This window comes from Schistocerca gregaria, chromosome 2, assembly GCF_023897955.1.
Source record: "Schistocerca gregaria isolate iqSchGreg1 chromosome 2, iqSchGreg1.2, whole genome shotgun sequence".
In the NCBI taxonomy this organism is placed as follows: Eukaryota; Metazoa; Arthropoda; class Insecta; order Orthoptera; family Acrididae; genus Schistocerca; species Schistocerca gregaria.
Window position 1 is genome coordinate 153970273 of NC_064921.1, and position 20935 is coordinate 153991207.

Consider the following 20935-nt stretch of genomic DNA (forward strand, 5'->3'; position numbering starts at 1 on the left):
ACTGCCTGCGTTTACCGCCTGGAAAATCTTGTCTATTAACCTTTAAAAAGTTACATTTTCTTCAGCAATAGCGTAACTGTTTTATTGTTTAAAATGCCCTGCCACAGACTGGCTAAAACGTCAAATCCAAAAAGAGTCCATTTCCGTCCGTGTATTCGCGAAAAATTCAGCCAAAACTTTAGCCACCAATCAGTCTTTTTTTTTCGACAGCTAGACGGCTTTCTCTAGCCATACGAAAAGAATTAAGAGAAAAAAGTAACTTTGTCCCCACACGACAGCCTGCTGGGCCACCTGGCAAGCTACAATTTTGTAGAGACTGTTGCCATGTATTTTAGGGCGACCCAGAGCAAGGGCAGTAACATTAAGAATGAAACGAGAATGCCACTGTTAAAGTCAGAGGAGAGAGCGGGTAGGTAGAAAGAGGCCTTTGTGCGGGGGAGGGCTTGTCTGGTGACGTGACAGAAGAAGAAACAGAAGTCGATAGGGAAGAGATAGGGGATCCAGTACTACAGTCACCATTTGGAAGAGCTTTGGAAGACTTAAGACTAAATAAGTCATAAGGGACAGATAACATACCATCGAAATTCCTAAAATCACTGGGGGAAGTAGCAATAAAAGTACTATCTAAGTTATTTTGTTAAAAACTGATATCTGTGTTGGTGTGTAAAAGGTATGACACTGACGGCATACCATCAGACTTTCGAAAACATCATTCACACAGCTCCAAAAATAGCAAGAGCCGATAAGTGGGAGAATTATCGCACAGTCAGTTTAACAGCTCATACATTCAACTTGCTGACAAGACTAATATAGAGAAGAATGGAAAACAAAACTGACGATCTGTTAGATCACGACCACTTTGGCTTTAGGATAGGTAAAGTCACCAGAGAGGCTGCTCTGATGTAGCGGTTTGTAATGGAAGTAAGACTGGAGAAAAATGAAGACACGTTCGTTGGTTTTTTCGACTTGGAAGATCCATCCGACAATGTAAAACGATGCAACATGTTCGGAATCCCAAGAAAAATGGGGGGTAAGCTATAGAGAAAGACGGCTAATATATAAGAAACAAGACGAAGCAATAAGAATGGGAGACCACTAACGAAATGCTCCGATTGAATAGGATGCAAGACAGACTTTCGCCCCTACTGTCCAACCTATACATCAAAGAAACAATGACGGAAATAAAGGAAATGAAAGGTTCAACAGGACGATTAAAATTCCACGTAAAAGGATATCAATGATAAGTTTGTCCACAGCTCGTGGTCTTGGGCCTAGCGTTGCTGCCTCTGGATCACGGGGTCTCGGGTTCGATTCCTGGCCGGGTTGGGGATTTTCTCTGCCCGGACACTGGGTGTTTGTGTTGCCCTCTTCATTTCATCATCATCATCATCATCATCATCATCATCATCATTTCTGAGAATGACTAGATTCAACTGTGAAAAGAAAAAGTCTGTGTAAAAATTGGGACTTTGTACGGGCGCTGATGACCGCGCAGTTGAGCGCCCCACAAACCAATCATCATCATCATCATCATCACCATCAATGATATTCCCTGATGACACTGATACCTTCAGTGAAAGTGAAGAAGACTTACAGGTTCTGTTCAATGGAATGAAGTCTAGTGACTACAGAATATGGACTGAGAGAAAGTCGAAGAAAGACGAAAGTAATGCGAAGTAGTAGAAATGAGAATGTCGAGAACCTTAACATCAGAGTTGGGGAACACGAAGTAGATAAATCTTAATAACCTATGATGGACGGAGCAAAGAGAACACAGACAGCATACTAGTTATCACAAAGAGCTGTCGGGCCAAGAGAAGCGTACTAGCATCAAACATCGGTGTTAACTTGAGGAAGAAATTTCTAAGGATGTTCGTCTGGAGCACAGCATTGTATGGTAGTAAGTCGTGTATACTGTGAAAACCGAAACTGAGGAGGACTGAAACATCTGAGATGTGGCGCTACAGAGGAACATTTAGAGGACTGATAAGGTAAGGAATGAGAAGGTTCTTCGCAGAATCAGGGAGGAAAAGAATATATAGAAGATATGGCAAGAAGAACGGACAGGGTGATACGATATTTATTAAGACATCGGGGAATAACTTCCATGGTAATAGAAGGATCTCTGGAGGGTAAAAATGGTATGGAAAGTGAATGGAATACATCCACTAAATAATTGAAGAATTAGGTTGAAAGTACTAATCTCAGATGAAAAGGTTGTAACAGGAGAGGAATTCGTGGCCGGCAGCATCAAACCTGTCGGAAGACTGATTACGACCCTAGCTGCCTCTACCTACGTAGGCCACCTGCCAATAACGAAACACTTCGTCCGATATCTGCTAGCGTTCCGTTTCACGTGCGTCTTCACTCTGAAGATTCTGTCCAACGAAATAACAGCAGCGCCCTACAACTTGAACGTTTACCAAAAAAAATAATTATATTAGTATAAAAAGCAAATGAAATCACCCCTTAAAATCAATGTTATAGCTTTATCTTACGTGAAAAAGTCGAATTTACATATCAGAATGATCGAGATGTGGCCAGCCGAAACGGCTTGACACTTTTCAAACACCTTTCTATAGCACCTACCTCAAACGGTTCGATTCTCTTCTTTTGCGGTTTTTCCACAGTCCACGATTCGCTACTGTAGGATGCCGAACTCCTACATTTCTTCCTCAAATTAAGGCCGACGTTTCATACTGACTTTTCCCTGAACACGCTCATCGACTGTGCTAAACTGCTTTTTACGAGTCTGTCCTCTTTGCTTTGTTCGTCATGTCTTATTTTGCTTGCAAGATAGCGGAATTCGTTAACTTCGTCCACTTCATCGTCCCCAATTTTGATGTTAAGTTCATCATTCATCTCAAATATCCCTCATCACTTTCATCTTTTTTCGTTTTACCCTCAGTTCGGTTTCCGCGATGATAATGAAGCGGTACTGACAGTAAGCTCCAATTAACACTTGCTTGCCAATATTACATGAGTGTAGATTGATTGCCGTGGTGTTCTGTGGTATAAGGACAATTTTATCCACTCGATACTCTTGAAATACGCTCTTTGGATATGAGAATGGATCCATCAGTGTTTTATTTTAATGTGTCACACTACCCATCACATGTCTATATGTAACCATGAGTGTATGATTGCTTGGCGTTTGAATATGTTGGATATAAAAAGGTGAGGGACCAACCAAAGATAGTCAGAAGGTGCTGGTTTTATCGAAATAAAATATGTTGGCAAAGCTATACAAATACATTGCCTGAGAGCTTTGTAAAAAATCGACAGAATCAAGAGTAGCATTTTGTGTGTTGCTTCGAGATAAAGCGTAATCCGTTACATCCTTGGTCAATTTAAGTTTCGTGCTCAGTGTAGAACCATTCAATACTTAGATAAATTCGAACCGATTTCAACATATAAAACCCATGTACCAAGAGCAATAACATACAGTAAGAGGCTGAGATTTGTCTAGTAAAGTGGAAAGAGTAGTGAAAGGAGTAAGTACAAGTTGTATAGGCAGAAAAAGACGAAATCGTGAGAGAATAGGGAAGTACACTACTGGTTATTAAAATTGCTACACCAATAACAAATGCAGATGATAAACGAGTGTTCATTGGACAAATATATTATACTAGAACTAACATGTGATTATATTTTCACGCAATTTGGTTGCATAGATCCTGCGAAATGAGAACCCAGAACAAGCACCTCTGGGCGTAATAACGGCCTTCATACGTCTGGGCATTGAGTCAAATAGGGCTTGGATGGCGTGTACAGGTACAGCTGCCCATGCAACTTCAACACAATACCACAATTCATCAAGAGTAGTGACTGCCGTATTGTGACGAGCCAGTTGCTCGGCCATCGTTGACCAGACCTTTTAAACTGGCGAGAGATTTGGAGAATGTGCTGGCCGAGGCAGCAGTAGAACATTTTCTGTATCCAAAAAGGCCCGTACAGGACCTGCAACATACGGTCGTGCATTATCCTGCTGAAATGTAGGGTTTCGCAGGGATCGAATGAAGGGTAGAGCCACGGGTCGTAACACATCTGAAATGTAACGTCTACTGTTCAAAGTGCCGACAATGCGAACAAGAGGTGACCGAGGCGTGTAACCAATGGCACCCCATACCATCACGCTGGGTGATACGCCAGTATGGCGATGACGAATACACGCTTCCAATGTTCGTTTACCCCGATGTCGCAAAACACGGATGCTAAAATCATGAGGCTGTAAACAGAACCTGGATTCATCTGAAAAAATGACGTGCAACCAGATTCGTCGTTGAGTACACCATCGTAGGCGCTCCTGTCTGTGATGCAGCGTCAAGGGCAACCACAGCCACGGTCTGCGAGCTGATAGTGCATGCTGCTGCAAACGTCGTCGAACTGTTCGTGTGGATGGTTGTTGTCTTGCTAACGTCCCCATCGGTTGACCCAGGGATCGAGACGTGGCTGCACGATCCGTTATAGCCATGCGGATAAGATGCCCCTCATCTCGACTGCTAGTGATACGAGGCCGTTGGGATCCAGCACGGCGTTCCGTATTATCCTCCTGAACCCACCGACTCCATATTCTGCTAACACTCATTGGATCTCGACCAACGCGAGCAGCAGTGTCGCGATACGATAAACTGCAACCGCGATAGGCGACAATGCAACCTTTACCAAAGTCGGAAACGTGATGGTAACCATTTCTCCACCTTACACGAGGCATCACAACAACGTTTCACTAGGAAACGCCGGCCATCTTCTGTTTGTGTATGAGAAATCGGTTGGAAACTTTCCTCATGTCAGTACGTTGCAGGTGTCGCCACCGGCGCTAAGCTTGTGTGAGTGTTCTGAAAAGCTAATCATTTGCATATCACAGCATCTTCTTGCTGTCGGTTAAATTTCGCGTCTGTAGCACCTCAACATCGTGGTGTAGCAAATTTAATGGCCGGTAGTGTAATTTAAGTTGATCCACCATAGTTCAATTAAACACAACCGACGGTAACCGTGCAAATATATTGATTCATTCAGTATGTCGTCTAATACTTTACATCTCTCACTGAGGACATGAATGTCATGAGCGAAACGTATGACTGATATTCTCTCCCATTCTCTACCAAGTCCACGAATCTATGTTTTATAGTCTTACCGTGCCCTACGGACTAAGCTTAAGCTCATTCCATAACATGATCGCGTGAAGACAATGTCTGGGCGCAGGACAGCTCCGTGTATTGGCGTCTGATCCTCTATTGTCCACACACACACACAGAGCGCCACAGGCAGTCGAGTGTGTTGGAGGGCTCAGGTGGCCGGCTCGCTTGTCGCTGTCCACGGCTACAGAATTCCACGTTATTGTTAGCTTCGCTATCGGATTCCACAGCAGCGGCAGCGGCAGGGGGACCGCGCGGAATAACTAATTACGTGACGAGCGGCCGGCCGCAGGCAGCGCCCGACGCCGTCCGCTATGCGACGCCCACGAGAATCGAGGGGCGCCAGCAAGTGCCGCAGTGCGGCCGCTGGACCAGCAGGCGCGGAGTGAACGCCGAGGCGGGCGTCCGCGCTGAATATGAATGCCGTGAAAATACCGAGGATAACACTACTTATTTGCTGTCAGCTACCGAGCTCATCTAAAAAAAAAAAAAAGAAAAAGAAAGAAAGCCAAGAATAAAATCCTCTTGATTTTATACATACACTCCTGGAAATGGAAAAAAGAACACATTGACACCGGTGTGTCAGACCCACCATACTTGCTCCGGACACTGCGAGAGGGCTGTACAAGCAATGATCACACGCACGGCACAGCGGACACCCCAGGAACCGCGGTGTTGGCCGTCGAATGGCGCTAGCTGCGCAGCATTTGTGCACCGCCGCCGTCAGTGTCAGCCAGTTTTCCGTGGCATACGGAGCTCCATCGCAGTCTTTAACACTGGTAGCATGCCGCGACAGCGTGGACGTGAACCGTATGTGCAGTTGACGGACTTTGAACGAGGGCGTATAGTGGGCATGCGGGAGGCCGGGTGGACGTACCGCCGAATTGCTCAACACGTGGGGCGTCAGATCTCCACAGTACATCGATGTTGTCGCCAGTGGTCGTCGGAAGGTGCACGTGCTCGTCGACTTGGGACCGGACCGCAGCGACGCACGGATGTACGCCAAGACCGTAGGATCCTACACAGTGCCGTAGGTAACCGCACCGCCACTTCCCAGCAAATTAGGGACACTGTTGCTCTTGGGGTATCGGCGAGGACCATTCTCAACCGGCTCCATGAAGCTGGGCTACGGTCCCGCACACCGTTAGGCCGTCTTCCGCTCACGCCCCAACATCGTGCAGCCCGCCTCCAGTGGTGTCGCGACAGGCGTGAATGGAGGGACGAATGGAGACGTGTCGTCTTCAGCAATGAGAGTCGCTTCTGCCTTGGTGCCAATGATGGTCGTATGCGTGTTTGGCACCGTGCAGGTGAGCGCCACAATCAGGACTGCATACGACCGAGGCACACAGGGGCAACACCCGGCATCATGGTGTGGGGAGCGATCTCCTACACTGGCCGTACACCTCTGGTGATCGTCGAGGGGACACTAAATAGTGCACGGTACATCCAAACCTTCATCGAACCCATCGTTCTACCATTCCTAGACCGGCAAGGGAACTTGCTGTTCCAACAGGACAATGCACGTCCGCATGTATCCCGTGCCACCCAACGTGCTCTAGAAGGTGTAAGTCAACTACCCTGGCCAGCAAGATCTCCGGATCTGTCCCCCATTGAGCATGTTTGGGACTGGATGAAGCGTCGTCTCACGCGGTCTGCACGTCCAGCACGAACGCTGGTCCAACTGAGGCGCCAGGTGGAAATGGCCGTTCCACGCCATTCCACAGGACTACATCCAGCATCTCTACGATCGTCTCCGTGGGAGAATAGCAGCCTGCATTGCTGCGAAAGGTGGATATACACTGTACTAGTGCCGACATTGTGCATGCTCTGTTGCCTGTGTCTATGTGCCTGTGGTTCTGTCAGTGTGATCATGTGATGTATCTGACCCCAGGAATGTGTCAATAAAGTTTCCCCTTCCTGGGACAATGAATTCACGGTGTTCTTATTTCAATTTCCAGGAGTGTAGATCAAGACAAATAAAATTCTAGGCATTTCTACAGCTCTTATCGTAGTGCTAATAATAATAATACACTACCAACCATTAAAATTGCAACACCACGATGATGACGTGCTACAGACGCGGTAGAAGATGCTGTGACAGGCAAATGATTAGCTTTTCAGGGCATTCATACAAGGTTGGCGCCGGGGGCGACACCTACAACGTGCTGACACGAGGAAAGTTTCCAACCGATTTCTCATGCACAAAGAGCTGTTGACCGGCGTTGCCAGGTGAAACGTTGTTGTGATGCCTAAGTGTGAGGAGCAGAAATGCGTACCATCACGTTTTCGACTTTGATGAAGGTCAGATTGTAGCCTATTGCGATTGCGGTTCATCGTATCGCGACATTGCTACTCGCGTTGGTCGAGATCCAATGACTGGTAGCAGAATATGGAATCGGTGCGTTCAGGAGGGTAATACGGAACGCCGTGCTGGATCCCAACGGCCTCGTATCGCAAGCAGTCGAGATGACAGATGGGGACGTTTGCAAGACAACAACCATCTGCACGAACAGTCCGACGACGTTGGCAGCAGCATGGACTACCATCTCGGTGACCACGGCTGCGGTTACCCTTGACGCTGCATCGCAGACAGTAGCGCCTGCGATGGTGTACTCAACGACGAACCTGGTTGCACGAATGGCAAACGTCATTTTTTCGGATGAATCCAGGTTCTGTTTACAGCATCATTATGGTCGCATCCGAGTTTGACGTCATCGCGGTGAATGCACATTGGAAACGAGTATTCATCATCGCCATACTGGCGTATCACCCGGCGTGGTGGTATGGGATGCCATTGGTTACACGTCTCGTTCACCTCTTGTTCGCATTGACGGCACTTTGAACAGTGGACGTTACATTTCAGATGTGTTACGACCCGTGGTTGTACCCTTCATTCGATCCCTGCGAAACCATACATTTCAGCAGGATAATGCACGACCGCATGTTGCATACAGAAAATGTTCGACTGTTGCCCTGGCCAGCACATTCTCCAGATCTCTGATCAATTGAAAACGTCTGGTCAATGGTGGCCGTGCAACTGGCTCGTCACAATTCGCCAGTCGCTACTCTCGACGAACTGTGGTATCTTGTTGAAACTGCATGGGCAGCTGTACCTGTACACGCCATCCAAGCTTAGTTTGACTCAATGCCCAGGCGTATGAAGGCGAGAGGTGGTTGTTCTGGGTACTGATTTCTCAGCATCTATGCACCCAAAGTGCGCGAAAATGTAATCACATGTCAGTTCTAGTATAATATATTTTTCCAATGAATACCCGTTTATCATCTGCATTTCTTCTTGGTGTAGCAATTTTAATGGACAGTAGTGTAATAATAGCCATAACCAATCCGACTAACCGTTGCCAAAAACAATCTCTATCATATCTTGCGTTTGCGGACTACCTGGCGATACTAACAGACGAAGAGCAGGCTGCAGTCAAACAGCTGGAAATACTCAAAGAATGCGTAGAAAAAGTAGGTTTACAAATTTTATTTGAGAAAATTGAATTATTTTGTTCAAAAACAGAAATTGCAAGCTTGAAAGCAAAATATGATAAAATTAACGGGTTCCAATGCTTTAAATACCTTGGAGAATTCATCGAACCGACAGGCATTGAAAAAATTTCACAGAAACATCGCCTCCAAACTTCTAGAACAAAATATCAATGTCAAAGGGCCACATATTCGACACTACAATATTGTCATAAAACCAGCAATCTTCTACGCAAGTGAAACACTAACCCTGAACTGAAAACAACAACTTGAAGACGTCACAAATGAAGAGAGAAAGATCATCAGGAAAATTCTAGGAGGAACACATACCCAATGTGGTTATAGGCTACAATCAATTAACAGGACAGAAAAGTTTTCAAACATCGATACTGATATTAGGAAAAGGCCAATGAAATTCTTTCGTCATCTCTGCCGACTACCTGAAAATTGATTGACGAAGAGAATAATAGGCTATGTTACCTCACTTAAGAATTCCACACCTTGGCTAGATGAAATTCGAAAGGACCTAAATGATGCAAACATAAGACCAGCTGATATTCTAGAGACACCTTCAGACAAAGAGTAGACAAATGGGAAGTTTTATTAGAGCAACCAAAAGAAACAAGGAACATAGCAAAGTGGTCGGATGAGAGTAAACAAGCGTTTTCGGAAAGAATGAGAGCCTATTGGAAGAACAAGAAGAACTCAAAGAAAAAATTATTGGGTTATTTGCTTAATGTCTTACATTTCTGTGGAGAATTCGCCAATAATAATAATAATAATAGTAACTGACATATTAAGTTTCTAGATTCTGAGAAAAATTCTGGTTTCGCCAAAGAAAGCAACAATCAGACAAGGTGTCACAACCAGGAACTACGCTCCGCAACAGAATTAAAGGTTGGTTGGTTGGTTGGTTTGTTGTAGGGTACCAAACAGCGAGGTCATCTGTCCCATCCGATTAGGAAAGGATGGGGAAGGAATCAGCCTGGCCCTTCCAAAAGAATATCCTGGCATTTGGGGAAATTGTGGAAAACCTCAGTCACGATGGTCGGACGCAAGTCTGAATCGTCCTCCGGAATGGGAGTCCAGTATGCTTGAAACAGTACAGTAATTTCCGCTCCAGGTTTCGCAGCTCTCTCGCACCGGGCAATACAAAGGGAGGCGGCTCCGCCCCCAAGTATATTGCACGGGGCGGCCGGTCGCGGGTACAACAGAACCCATGTGGACGGCTGGAAAGAAGCGTGTCAGGCTTAGTAGTACGTATGTATATGTGTCGTGTATTATGCATTTCTTGTACGTGAATGTGAATCAGCACATGAACATTCCTAACCATCCTCACACCTTTCCATGAAGCGTGGCCAAATCTTAGTTGGGAAGTAGTTCTGTAGTATAGTAGTGCCAACCTTACTCCTGGGTAGGGGATCAGAGAGACAGCACAAGCAGGAAGACGTCAAAGACGTTCCAGTGTCACAAGATTTGGGGTGGAGAGGTTAGTCACGGCCAAGTGGTTCGACCATCTGCTCCACCGGGCCCAGGAAGACCTCTGGGTGCCCGCGATATTCTGGGAGTGTTACAGAAGACGGGTAAGTGAGCAGACATACCGTCTGTGTGTCTGTCTCGATGTTCACGCGTGGAAGAGAGGCATTTGAATATTGCACTAATTTTTTTATTTCCAGCTTCGGATTGTGTAAGGAAATGAATGTTCTCGGTTAATTTCGGAAATTTGACCACCTGTGTTAATCTATCTGTTTGTTATCTTCTTCACATAGTGGATGTCGCATGTAAAATATTGGGAGACTGGTGGTATACATTTGGCCAACGCAATTCCGTCTTGCCAATAGAAATGTGCGTACAGATTAGTATATCATATACTCGCGCTATAAGTTGTAAAATTGTAATATCTGTAAACTGGAACAATTGCTGCAATCGCTGTAAAGTCGAGTGATAATGTTTGAAAAAAAAAATAGGTAATCAATTGTCATCAATCTTTAACATACCCCAAAAATGACGTAGGAGTCAAGTTAAAGGAATTCATTCAAAATAAAAGATATAGAATGCAGGGACCCACACATCAGCGTGTGAGCCCTCCAGCCCCTTGCCTAGTATCGTAAAGAAAGGGCACGCTCTCTAGGTAGTGCTCTCCCCTCCCCAGTTATCCGTTGCACAATTTTCATTCAGAGCTTGACGACATCAGCTTTCATCTGGCATCCCTAGGCGAAAAGGTTTGACGGCAATCTTTCATGCTAACCACTGCGCCACCGCTCTTGGTGAGAAAAAAAGGAACCCTTTTTTCCAATTCCACAATTGTCTGTCGTCGCAACAAGAACTTCGAAATTTAACTCAGATATGTCTCCAAGCTTCCTCTGTAATTATGCAATAGCATGGCCGCCTGCGACGTCACCTGCGGGTTCGGTGACACTTAAGACTGCAAGGTGTCGACACATGCAAGAAAAAGGCCAGAGGTGAGAAGCTCATGTGAGCTGTCAGATGGGTTAGTGGTGTCACATTGGCACCAAGTTTCACAACAATTCCGCCCAAGCCCCCGCCACTTAGGACATGCCACACAATGGGTAACTCGTGACACCCCCTCTGACCCACATTTTACCTCTTCATCGACTGCTCCGCGATAGAGCTCTACATCGCGATGCCTAGCGTTGAAATCACACGAGTTTCTGATAGGTTTCCGAGGAAAACATTTCAAACACATTGCCACTTGGTTCAAATGGCTCTGAGCACTGTGGGACTTAACTTCTGAGGTCATCAGTCCCAGATAACTTAGAACTACTTAAACCTAACTAACCTAAGGACACCACACACATCCATGCCCGAGGCAGGGTTCGAACCTGCGACCGTAGCAGTCGCACGGTTCCGGACTGTAGCGCCTAGAAACGCTCGGCCACCCCGACCTTGCCACTTGGTATCGACGCGAAAAGGCCTTAGGGGGTACATAAATGGCGTCAGTCAAACCACCCCTTCCTTTGGGTCGTTGATTCTCAAACACTTTGAGCCCGAGTAAGACAGTTTGCAGGGCGATGTATAAAAGGACGAAGTTCTTGATACACTTCGGCAATGCTTAAAGCACAAGGGCGATTCAGCCCTTTTCTAAGGACACCGCAGCGCTGCAGTCATATTGAACTCGATCTCAACGCTTTGGAGTGTAGCCCGGCAGCAAATTCCACTTTGCTATAAAGGGTGGAACAACTAGGAACGGTTCAAAACCATTCGACGAAATGTGAACGTGATCCCTCCTTTTTCGCGCCTTCCTGTGGCGTGTGTACGGGGGTGGAGGGCTGCGACATTGAAACACACGTTAATAAAATGGCAATGGGTCCCACTAAGAGTTCTCAGTCCGGAAACAACATCGGTGCCACATGCACACTTTGTTGGGCACCTTAAAAATCTTTCTATGCAGGGATGTCAGACTATCGATCACTATCTGCCAACCAGATAGGCAACCCTTTCGACACTCCCCTGATTTCGTATGTGGCCTGCACTCGCTACAGTGGAATCGGTTGCTTGTCCCACATGCATGAATGGACTGGTGAATGAGAACCTCTGCGCAGGGACATTTTTAAATGTGTGGCGTGTCTACAGAGGGGTGCGACATTGAATCACACCCAAATAAAATAGTAAAGAATCCCACTATGAGCCCTCAGTTCAGAAACACCATCGCTGTCACCCGTGCGTCTTTGCTGGGCACCTTAAAAATCCCTTTGCACAGAGACATCCACATGCCGATCAGTAGCCACGGGCCAGAAATGCAACCCTTTCGACACCTCTCTGATATTGTATGCAGCCAGCAGGCGCTGGAGTAGAGGGGGCTGCTTGTCCCATATGCGGATAGGGTATCGTGAATGAGTGTCTCTGTACAGGGACATTTTGACGTGCATAAGTGCCTAACAATGGTGCTCTAGAAGAGGCAACGGTGTTGGCAGATGGTTGCTTGGGGGGGGGGGGGGACGAGGGGGTGTAGAGTGAGCAAATATGGTTCAATTGGCTCTGAGCACTAACTGCTGAGGTTATCAGTCCCCTAGAACGTAGAACTACTTAAATCTAACTAACCTAAGGGCATCGCACACGTCCATGCCCGGGGCAGGATTCGAACCTGCGACCGCAGCAGTCGCGCGGTTTCAGAATGAAGCGCCTAGAACCGCTCGGCTACATCGGCCGGCTGTCACCATAGCATTCGTTGGTTATTAAATTGCGTGAAATGTGCCCCTCTCATAGGAAATATTAATGTGATGATTCTCAGTTTGTTTAAAGATCAAGTAAGGAACTTCGTATAGGTAAAACGATTCCCGTTAAAACATGAAGTACGAAAGATCATTTAGTTACTGTATTAATACGGAATAAAGTACAATGATCCTATTTTTCATAAAACTAATGTGATGCGCGGTAGGCAGCCTTAAGTGTTTTCGATGCCCAGGTGTATAACTATCTAGCATTTGCCTTTGCTGCCATATTGATGCAGTTGACGACGTCAGTGATCTTTTGTTCAGTTCGGTGGGCTTGCAGCCCTACGATATCCTTAGAAGAGGGTCTTTGAAGTGCCAAAATTGCCAAGAACGTACTCCTGTTGAAGGTCGCACTCAAACTGTCATTTTCGAGCGCGAATATTGTGAAGATGAACGCTGCTAGGGAACAGGCAAATTAACACAATGTAATGCCACGTCTTGAGGCCTCTTTGTGTCGTCGCTGAGCGACGGTGTGTTCGTAATGTTTTTCTAGACCACCCATAAGAAAGCCATGTGATTTTGACGGTAGGCTTCGCGGTTCTGACCTGTATCGAAGAAACATCAAACGAAGGGCTCATAAGTGGTTAAGAAGGGGACGCAATGACCTTCCCATCATGTGACATTTCCATAGCAGCGTTGAGCGGAATTGTAGTGAAATTTGGTGCCAACATGACATCATTAATCTACGAGGGCCACGCCAAAAGAAATGCACACTATTTTTTTTTAATCCATCTTTTATTCTACATGTTTGAAAGTTTTACAGTGTGTAGATACATCCTTTAGGAACAATATATTCATTTCTCCACATAATTTCCATCCCTCTCAACTGCCTTACGCCATCTTGGAACCAGCGCCTGTATAGCCGCACGGTAAAATTCTTGACCAACCTGTTGGAGCCACTGTTTGACAGCGTGCACAAGGGAGTCATCATCTTCAAACCTTGCTCCACGAAGAGAGTCTTCCAGTTTCCCAAAGAGATGATAGTCACATGGAACCAGGTCAGGACTGTAAGGCGGGTGTTTCAGTGTTGTCCATCCTAGTTGTGTGATCGCTTTCATGGTTTTTTGACTGACATGTGGCCGAGCATTGTCGTGCAACAGCGAAACCTCCTGCTTTTGCTGATGTGGTCGAACACGACTCAGTCGAGCTTGAAGTTTCTTCAGTGTCGTCATATATGCATCAGAATTTATGGTTCCACTTGGCATGATGTTCACAAGCACGAGTCCTTCGGAATCGAAAAACAGCATAGCCATAACCTTTCCAGGAGGTGTGGTTTTAAATTTTTTCCTTGGGTGAATTTGCTTGATGCCACTCCACTGATTGCCTCTTCGTCTCTGGTAAAAAATTATGGATCTATGTTTCATCACTTGTCAAAATTCTTCCAAGAATTTCATTTCCAACATTCTCGTACTGTTCCAAAAGTTCGCTGCATACCGTTTTTCTTGTTTATTTGTGATCCACTGTCAACATCCTGGGAACCCGCCTGACACAAACCTATTTTAACGCCAACACTTCCAGTATTCTGCAAACATTTCCTTCCACTATCCCAACGTAGCGTGACAATTCGTTCACTGTGACGGGTCTGTCAGCAGTCATCAATTCGTTAACTCTCTGCACATTGTCTGGAATGTGTGCAGTACGAGGCCTGCCGCTGTGAGGACAATCCTCAATATTGCCGTGCCCGCTTACATCACGTAACCTGCTTGCCCAGCGACTGACTGTACTGCGGTCGACAGCAGCATCTCCATACACCTTTTTCAACCTCTTGTGGCTGTTCCGCATTGTCTCGTTTTCACAGCACAGGAATTCTTTGACAGCACGTTGCTTCTGACGAACGTCAAGTGTAGCAGCCATCTTGAAGACATGCTGTGACGGCGCCACTCACGGGGGCAGGTTGAACTAAGTTTGAAAACAAGCGAGAAGGATGTGTCTACACAGTGTATAACTTTCACACATGCAGATGGAAACTGTATTTTTACAAAAATAAAGTGCATTTCTTTTGCAGTGACCCTGGTACTTGACAACTCACATGAACTTCTGAGCTCTGGCGTTTTACTATAGTTCAATTCTTTTATCTTGGCGGTTCGCGCATGCCCGCCCAGACGCGGGAGATTGCTGCGTTGCCAGTTGTACGCGCCAAGATTAGCAGCGCCATATTATAGTTCGCAAATATACGTTTACGGAGGAGCGCGCAGTTTATGAAGTAAAGCCACCATGGCAGCATTAACCCTTTCGCTGCTAAAGAGACTTGCGCCCCGCATTCTGTGATGTGCGCGATTTCTTCATGATTGCACTGCTCGCCTGTGCAGACACATGGTGTTTCGACTGCCCTGACACGCTTTATCATTAGATTTCACAAAAACTATTTGGTCAAAAATTTGATTTTTACACATCTTCTTGACTGATACCTTTCCCCCACAAATGACTTGATTTTGTTTCATTGTTCAACGCAGTTATTGTGCAGCATTAGATGAAGTAAACCATTGCACGAAATATTGAAGAGTTTACAGAGGTAAAAGTCCATAGCTCAAATTTTCCATATGGTCGATTTTAGTTGCCAAGAGAAATTTCAAAAAATTACATTCAAACGAATAAAATTCATAAAGTAAGACACTTCGATATTGTTTCCAAATAAAGAAAATATTAATCACCGATCAAGGTTTGAACTCAGAAGCTTTCGCTTGGCAGGCATACACTTTCACCATTACGTTAACACAGCTTGTCGTTGAATGTATCTCCTGGAGAAGTTTAAAATACTGACAAACACTGTTGGTGTGATTATGAATTACTCACGTTTCGTCGAAATACAATAGGAAACAAAAATTACCACTGTTCTTTATAGCGGTTAGTGAGAATGATACAAACACCTTTCCTTGCTATCGCCTGAATTAGGAGGCTTATTGCTTGTTTGGTTTAATTAATTAATAGAATATGAAGCAATTGGTATAAAGAATGCTTTTTTCAAACTTTGTGTAAGAGGAAGTCTGCTATCAAGAGACTGCTTTTGTTCAGTTACTTTATTTATGACTGAACGTTTCTAAAACTGAAGACACTCGTCCGCACTGCACTGCAGTCGAGCTCTGGCAACGTCGTTCTCTCTTCATTGGCTGACTGTGTTTTGTGACGTCAGATGCGCAGAACGAACCTAAACTCGGCCGCCGTCATAAATGACGCGCACTTTAGCACGTGTCAGTACCTTGCTATTTGAAGCGTCTATGAAGCCCAGGGTGACGTCACGATGCGTCACGCTTTTTGCAGCTTTACGGGATAATGTTGCAGGCACCTTTGAGCAAAAATTAAAACTTTCGCGTCGCAACGGCAGATGAATAGGGGTTTGAAAAAAGTGCTACTTCAAGTGTGTTGTGCATTGTGTACGAGCTGTCCCCGCCCCAGCGCCTCCCCTTGAGTACGCGACCACCTGTGCCAGCCTAGCAGCCAGTCGGCCAGTCCGTGCGGGCGGCCGTGCGCAGCTCTCGCGAGCGCCGCCGCCTCACGCACGTACACTCATGCGTCGTGGCGCGGCCTTGTATGGTTGCACGTGATTGCGGGCGAGGCGCCAAGGCCGGCCGGCCGATCCGCACCAAAAAAGCGTCCGCCGCTGCCTTCTGCCGCTCTCTGTGTCTCCGGTACACGCCGTCGCCGGCGAATGGGACTCTGCAGTGGCGGTCGAGCTCGCTGGGGCAACCGTTTACTGCCTTACGCATGCGCATCAGTGCTAACAACGGTCCAGTCGGATTAATGTGACCACCTATCAAAGGCCTGAATAACCACCATTTGCAGCGTTATACAATCGGGAAGAGACAATTAATAAAATATTCTCGGCTATTATACCTGAAATCCCTGGACTAGCAGGACAGAGCGAGTGAGGTTATATGTGTGGATAGGGGCCAAAATAAGTTGCTGTCAGTTACACACAACATACAGGGTGAAAAGTATTTAAACCGAAAAACTCTGGGAGGTTGTAGGGGACTTCAAAACAAACATTTTCCCCTAATGTCATTTTTTTCCTATCAGGTGTATTTGAACCGGTCGAGAAAGATTTCTCTGGCGGCAAATTAATTAAACCAACAAACACTTATCCATTTCTTTAAGACCAAGACACAACACATTAACACAACCCAATTTAAATTGCAGCAGATTTTCAAAAATGCCTTCACTGACACGTAAACAAAGGTTACACCGACAGATCATGTTCTGTCTGACACGGGCAAAAACCCCAGGAGAATCCTGAATTGTTCCTGCTGCTGCTACTATCCGGGCAACCAGATCCTCTTCTGATGCAACAGGAGTTGCGTAAACAGGGTTGCGCATCTCTCCCCACACAAAAAAGTCCACAGCGGACATGTCTGGGGATCGAGCAGGCCATGGTACAGGACCACCTCTGCCAATCCACGTTTCTGGGAACCGTCGGTCCAGAAATCGACGCACACGACGACTGAAATGTGCCGGCGCCCCGTCATGTTGGAACCACATACGTTGTCTTGCAGGGAGCGGGACGTCTTCTAGCAATTCTGGCAATGCTCTGGCGAGAAAATTGTAATAGTGTCTGCCAGTTAATGGCCTAGGTAGCAGATACGGCCCAATTAAACAGTCCCCAACAACACCGACCCACACATTAACGAAGAACCGACTTGATGAGCGCTAGTAACTGTGGCATGTAGGTTATCCTCACACCAATTATGTGAATCACGCACGAACGTTGTTTCATCGGTAAACAACACAGAGAATGGAAATGTAGAATGCATTTCACACTGTTCCAGGTACCACTGCAAATCTGGGTGGACAATCAACTGGTTCAAGGTTGTGGACACGCTATAAATGAAATGGTCTCGAAGGACTGTTCTTACATTCTGATTCGTTCCCATGTTACGTGCAATTGCACGAGTGCTGATTGAAGGATCCCGCTCCACATGCTGCAAGACAGCTTCCTCAAATTGCAGCGTTCTTACAGTGCGACGGCGTCCGTGTCCAGGTAATCTGCTAAATGACCCGGTGTCACGCAGACGTTGGTAGACAGCAGAAAAGGTCGTATGTTGCGGGATACGGCGATTAGGATATTGTTGTTGATAAACCTGCTGTGCAGATCGTCCGTTGTGGTGCGCTAAGTAGTACGGACCAACCATATCAGTGTACTCACTCCAGGTGTATCGCTCCATTAGTAAACAGAGACAATGCACTGCTACACTGGTGGACAGCAGTTGCCTACAGCTGAAGAGCGTAATACGGCCTCCACAGGTTTAAATAATCCTCAGAGGAAAAAATGACATTAGGGAAAAATATTTGTTTTGATGTCTACAACCTCCCAGAGTTTGTCGGTTTAAATGCTTTTCACCCTGTATAAATTTTATTAGTTAAAACACAAAATAACATAAGCAAGAATTAAAAATTCTCAAGGTTTTAACGAAGGAGCTCCTTTGGTTCTTAAAAAAGGAACTGAGGTACAGGAGTTCTTCTGGAAGTTTCACTTCTTTCGAAAAAAAAATTTCTTTCTTCAATAAAGATAGGCGGAAGGCCAACCATTAAGCAAGAACAGTGTTACGGTATTGGTTAAAAACAGTCTTGGTTACAATTTTAGTTTTTTTTTTTTCAAACGCGTTTCGCCTTATTTAGGCGTCTTCAGGTTATCTTTTCTAGATGGACGCGAGAGGCACACGACGCTATGATGCATTATGCTTACTACCTGAGCCCCCATCTTACTCTGTTACTCGATCCTGTGAACGGGAACGAGTTATGAGATCTTGGTGCCTCTCGCGTCCATCTAGAGAAGATAACCTGAAGATGCCTAAATAAGTCGAAAAGCGTCGTTGAAAAATAAAAAATAAAAATTTCAACCAAGACGGTTTTTAACCAATACTGTTAAGCACTGGTTTGCTGTATGCCACATATGGATATGGATTGAAAGAATTTCAACACTGTTACGGCTTAAGACCAAAACAAAGATTTTCGATGTTAATTCTAAATAGGGCCAAACCTGGCTGAAGGCCGCATATTAACCAAACAATTTAGCGGCTTAAAGCCTAGGAAGAAGGGCTTTCAATTTGAAAATACTGAGGGCCTTAGCTTAAAACATTTCATGCAAATTCGGCTGAAGGCCTCATACTAAAAAAAAATAACAGTGTCATGACTTAAGGGCAAGAGCAAGATCTTGAATTTTCAGTTTAAGAGAGTTTAAAACTCTGCTGAAGACCACACACCATGGAGAAAATAATTTCACGGCTTAAGGCCTAAAGAGGACAAAGCTTACAATTTTAATAAGCTGAAACTCGGCTGAAGGTCACACACAGTACTTAACACTAAAAGGAAATCACTATGCAAAACACAAGGAGTGGCACTCAGAAAGTCCCAAGGGTTGGTCTGGGAAGAAACACTAATGGTTCAAATTGTTCAAATGGCTGTGAGTACTAGGGGACTTAACGTCTGAGGTCATTAGTCCCCTAAAACGTGAAGCTGCTTAAACCCAACTAACCTAAGGACATCACACACATCCATGCCCGTGGCAGGATTCGAACCTGCGACCGTAGAGGTCGCGCGGTTCCACACTGTAGCGCCTAGAACCGTTCGGCCACTCCGGCCGGCACTAATACACGTTTAGGTGAGACTGGCAGCCAGACCGACAGCCTCTTAATCGGAAGGCAACCCAACCAAAGGCCAGCCGACAAACCAACCAACAAAATCAGTTCTGCTCCACCCGACAAGCAAATCGACAACAAGACGTCAATAGCACAACGTTCTGGATGCTGGTGCCCAATCCAGCCAAGTCAGAATAAACGTCCAAAACTACCAACACACCTCAGCTGTCGAACTACACGCAGTGCTGGACAGCAGCAACACGACGAGGAAAATACACTGCTAAAGACTACGTCAACGCACAGGGCAAGTAACCGGAACGTTAACGGCCACAAGGCAGGAGATACCGCTGGTGCACTTCATTAATGAAGAAGTAAATTAAATTAAGTTAAACCCCATCCAAGAAAACGGCTGCAATTCTAGCCGACTTCAATGCACACAAATTGTTGCTCGCGGGAAAGCAACAACCAGGATCAAACGAAGAGAAGTGATAGCACTTGAGGCTTGATGGTAGGTTAAGGGAGCACTCAATTTTAGAGTCCAAGATCGGTGGGCGACGAACTTCGCAACCCTCGCAAAAAACGTTGGCTGACGGGACGACCGACCGTACGACCAACCAAAGGTCGTTCCCGCTCCAGTCTCCTTCAGTGGGGCAGTCCATGTGTGTCGCCAACAGTCATCGAGTACCGGCTGTCCGCGCCTCACTGATGCTCCGTCCGCGACGCTGCTTCGTTGCCGACCGCTGCTCCGTCCCCGACTGCACTGCTGGTCCGTCTCCAACTGACTTCCAGACACACGACGATCCGGAAATACTATCGGTCGTTCCAGAGATGGTTCGACAGAGCACTTATCGATAAGCGCTGCTGCTGCCACTCATGGGCAAGTAAAGCAGGAAGTAGTGACGCCAGTAAATGGAATAAGAAAACGATGTGGCAGAGCCGTAATAGAAGATGACAAACAATAAATGGCACGAACACGAGCCGTGGACGGCTCAATACCGTGGTCAAACACGACCTTTCGTCCCCGTCTGCGGACATTTTCAAGGGGGATAGTAGCTTTAATGAATGTCCGATTTGCACCCTGGCTTTGCTACTGACTACAGCAAAATGTCGCTTCAGCGAGCTCCCGTGCAATGGCATGACGTCACATGTTTTGAATACGCGAGCGCAGTTGGCCGTTGTCAGCTGCCGTTGTCCGCTGTTTCTACCATCCCATGGTGGAAGACTAGTACACATCTTCTCCAGCATCAGAATAGAAATTTCGTTCAATTTCTCGCTCTCCTCCGTTCTATTGAAATTCCTGGGCTGTTTCACGATCTCTATGGCTTCTCTGTATAGCCTTTCGTGATATTCGCTTGTGGCTGCCAGTACTTGAGTCCTGTCAAAACGACTGTGGTGGTCTCCTGTCTGTAAAGGATGTTCTGCAACAGCTGATCTGACAGTCTCCCCTTGCGGCGGCGCGTTTCCTTCCGTCCCTTTTACGACGAACCTGCACCTACCTGTGAAC